Genomic DNA, 4295 nt, shown 5'->3' with positions numbered 1-4295 from the left:
CTGGGCCTGCGCTCTGGGTCTGTTCAGGATCCCGCAGCTCGGGTGGTCTCACTCCCTCGCTGGGCCTGCGCTCTGGGTCTGTGCAGGATCCCGCGGCCCCGGTCGTCTCACTCACTTGCCGGACCTGTGCTGTGGATCTGTTCAGGATTCCGCGGCGCTGGGTCGTCTCACTCCGGAAGAACAACTCTTGGGGGCAGAGTACTTTGACCCCTTCCAAGCCAGTAGTGTCCACTTAAAAGTCTGAAAATGTCCTCTCACCAAGAGGAGAAGGCCCTGGAAATGCACAGCCCACCTTTCTCAGGATAGTTGCTGAGAGGTACAGTGAGGGTGCCAGAGCCTCTAACCCAGATGGTGCCTTCAATTCTGAACCTGTTAACAGGACGGAAACTCTGAGTGTTTCCCATCAGAAGGTGAGCTAACCCTGAACTGTGTCACCTGTCCTGTCACTGGCCAAGGCCCACATCCACTCAACACCTGAGTGGCTGCTGAATTCAGGAGTGACCAACATTTCTGTGTAGTCTGATTGTGTTAAGTCACAGTCAAATTAAACCACAGACAGGTTCTCTACAGATACTAGAGTTGGCAACTAGCCAACAAAAGCATTCTGAAAAACTTGATTATACAGACTTACAATAAAGAACATTGGACATTTCATTTTTATTTGTAAGTCATGTTCTGCACTTTCTCTTAGCCAATAAGGTTTATAATAAACTGACATACACACATACATACATAGACATGTGCTTTTTCCTCTAAGATCTCATTTTAAGCTTTTACTAGCATACTGCTGCTTAAACACTTTTGTGTCCTGTGCACAGGACTCTGCCCAGTCTACTGCTTTGGATATACTCACTTTATTAGTTGCCCAAATAGGGTTCTTAACCTTCCAGATTTTCTTTTCTTTTGCATGGTGCTATCAGTCAAACCCAGGGCCTATGTATACTAGGCAAGTGCTTGACCTCTGAACCCCAGCCCCAGTCCCTTCCTGGCTTTTTCTTTGGGGTTCTCCTCCATCCCTTTGGTTTTCTTGAGACAAGGCCTTGTTATGCAGTTCAGACTGGCCTCAAACTCTGTGATCATCCTGCCTCTGCCTCTTGAGTGCTGGGATCACAGGCAGATCCCATTTTGCGTGGCCTGCTGGCTTTTTTCTTACCTTTGCCTCAAGACTATTTGTTGGACTTTGGGTGTAGCTTGGTGGTTAGAGTACTTGGCTAACATGTGAGACCCTGGCTTCCATCCCTGTTACTGCAAGGGAGGAGGTGTTTGACTGCTTAAGGGTAAATTCCTTGTCAGTACTAGAAGCTCAGCAGTAGGCCGTTGGCCTTTCATAGTCACCCCTGAAGTGCATGGGTATTCAGAGGAAAGTTGGTTCTACCAGATAAAACAGTGACCTGTGGAGACCTGGTCCTTCATTCTTACAGGTTCCTCTAAAGTGATGAGTGTCATGGGGAGTTCAGGTCACATAGGCTTTGACGTGGAAAGACGATTCTCTAGAATGGGTTTAGCACCCCTTTCAAACCACACCAAGGGATAGCTGCCTATAGGGGTGGGGGCTTGGTGCAGCCTCAATTTGGTGCCTCCTGCAACTGCTGCAGTAGGACTAGTTTTGCAGAGTTGTCATGAGCAGGGCTGCCCGGCATAAGCCCCTTGCAATTTTCCTATCCAGTGAGCTTCTCATCAAGCTTAGCAAAGATCATCCTGGGGCAAGCTTGACCTCCCATATTACAACCCCAGAGAGAAGGTGCTGGGAAGTCCAGACTCTTGAGAGTCCCCTCTGCTGCCCGAGATAGGACCAGAGCATTGCTGCCATCTGGCTCAGAGTGCCACCTGCCTGGGCTACTTAGGGGATTAACTGTGGTAGCTTTTTTTTTTTAGTTTTTTGTTTTGTTTTGTTTGTTTTTTTGTGCAGGGTCTCACTACACAGCCCACATTAGTAGTGATCCTCCTGATTTCTGCCTCCCAAGTGCTGGGATTACAGGTGCACGCCACCGCGCCTGGACTCCAACGTTGGCTCAGCGCACCTGGAGGTGGGGCCAGTGTGGCACGTGGAACAAGGGATCAAACCAAATGCTTTTAGGGTTAAATTTTTTTTTCTTTTTTAAGATAAGTGCTAATGGAGGGCATTTTCATTCTCACATTTTTTTAAACATTTAATCTGTATAAATTGTTATAAGTTACTGACTTAAAAATTAAGCCCTTTGCTTGATGGATCTACCTCCACCCTACCCCATACTATCAGAGCAAAAAGTAACAAATCACATATATTTACCAAAGCCAAAACTTAGATAGACAGATAGATAGATAGATAGATAGATAGATAGATAGATGAAGAGTTGAAGCCCTGAATATGTTTATTTGGGGATTTTTCTTGGCCAGAGCCTGGCTGCATACCTTGGCTTTGAGTTACTAATACACACAATGGGGTGGATGGACCCAGGCACTTTTATAACTGTCTTTCCTAGAATCTAGAACCCCACAGACAGCTCCATTCCCTGGAGGTCAGGTAATGGCTGTTTTCCATAGTCATGAAAATCTCTGGGGAGAGACATGGCAGTGTGACAAGGGCTATTAAAGGGACATTAGGACTGAGTGGCTGCTCAGGCAGTCTCATACCCTTGATCCCAGCTGCAGGGCCGGCTGCCAGCACTGGCCAGTTGCAGCCGTGCTTCCCAGCCCTGTGGCTGGCCATTTAGGTCTTGCGGCAACCAGTGACTGGACTGAATTCCAGGGAAGGGGACAGGTTCCTGGAAGAACACTTTGCTCTCTTTTCCACACAAAAATGAACACTTAAAATAATTGTTAATAATATCAGCTAACAATTACCTTGCTTCATGTGTGGCAGGCCTGTTTTGAGGATCATCTCATTAAGCAAAATGCTTATCCCATCCCTCGCTCTATGACCAGAGGCAGATGAAGCAGACTGAAGGGATTCTCAGTGTGGGAAGACAGATGGTTCCTTTCCCTCTCTAGACCTTAAAAGTGACAGGAAACTCACTGCCTTCCTTGCCTGAGCACCTCACACATTTTTCCACATTTCAGGGATTGAGGCTAATAAACAGGTTAAGGGCCCTCACAAAGCCTTTGGAGGGCTCCCATACTGAGCCTGCCATCTCCCTGCAGGAGGTCTTTATTTCCTTTCTTCTGTCCAGCTTTTTTTTGGTTGGGGGAGACTTACTGGGTAGTGAATGGGTACTTAAAACCAATGCAATGACAGTGGTATCCAAGGCCATTTCAAGAAGCATAAATTTTAGTGTTGGAGAGCTTTTTATTTCTGGGCAGGTCAGGGCCCACATAGGATCCTAAGGACCTGCTATGGAGCCTCTGGATTTTGAGCATCTTGGTGGCATGGGTCTTTACAAGGTTCTGTGTCTTTTCCTTTGGGGTCAGTAAGTAGATGTGAGCTGCTCCAGACAGGTGAGAGACAAAACAGGCAAAAGCCAGAGGCTCGTGAAGGGTCCTAAGTTCAGCAGCACTATTAAAAGAGCCTGGCCCTTCTGTGCTGACAAACAGGGAAGGTGGTGCACTCTCGGGCTAAACTCGTCCTCTGCCCACTTCATAGCTCAGCTCTCCAGAGGCTGCAGGGACACAGACAGACCTCTGGTAAGGAGTAGGGATGATAAAGCCCACATTGCAGAATTGGTAGCAAGGACTAAGTGAAATAACTAATGTAGAAAAGCTTGAAAAATAACCAGGACGAGAGTACTGGAGAATGGGAAGAAGGGTCCCTGGTGCTTTTTGCCTGGATATGCTGAGCGATTTCATAAGGAAAGGGAAAAGGATGGTTTTTCACCTCTAGGATCAGCCTAATTTCTACCCTTTTCTGCCCATGCTGAGGGAGCCCATGCTTCGTGAGGCACAGCCAGAGTCCTAGGAAGACTGCATGGCCCAGGGGTATGCTGGCTCTACTTGCAGCCTCTGCAGGGACATAGGACTAGTGAGTGAGGCTTTGCTCTGGAGCCATCCAGGGAGAAGAGAGTGTCTTGTCTCCACATGTTTCCTCCATAAGGAGCTGACTGCGCCACGTGAGTAGGCCCTTGGGCTGAAGGGCTGTGAGGAGCTGGCTCTCTTGGCCCTTCTCCTTCCAACCTTTGCTAATCGATCTCGACACTCACAGCCTGGACCTTGGCAGACTTTCAACAATGCCAGAGTTGGCATGTGAGTTGAAGCCCACTTGCCAATTTGCAGTAAGGCAACAGCCTTCTTTGGCAAAAAAGAACACAGAATTAACCACTTCACGTCAGCAGACTCATGCTGGGTTTCAGGCATGGTGGAGAGGATCTTTTTTTTTTTTTTTT

At 47.7% G+C, this 4295-nt stretch overlaps 1 protein-coding gene across 1 annotated transcript in view; it reads left to right on the top strand.

Annotated features, from left to right (window-relative positions):
- The window catches only part of Rbm28 (RNA binding motif protein 28), a 67097-nt gene that overhangs the window by 29473 nt on the left and 33329 nt on the right, over positions 1–4295 (top strand). The window lies entirely within an intron of this gene.

This window comes from Octodon degus, unplaced genomic scaffold (assembly GCF_000260255.1).
Source record: "Octodon degus isolate 3935 unplaced genomic scaffold, OctDeg1.0 scaffold00160, whole genome shotgun sequence".
NCBI lineage: Eukaryota > Metazoa > Chordata > Mammalia > Rodentia > Octodontidae > Octodon > Octodon degus.
This window is presented reverse-complemented; position numbering and strand designations above follow the sequence as displayed.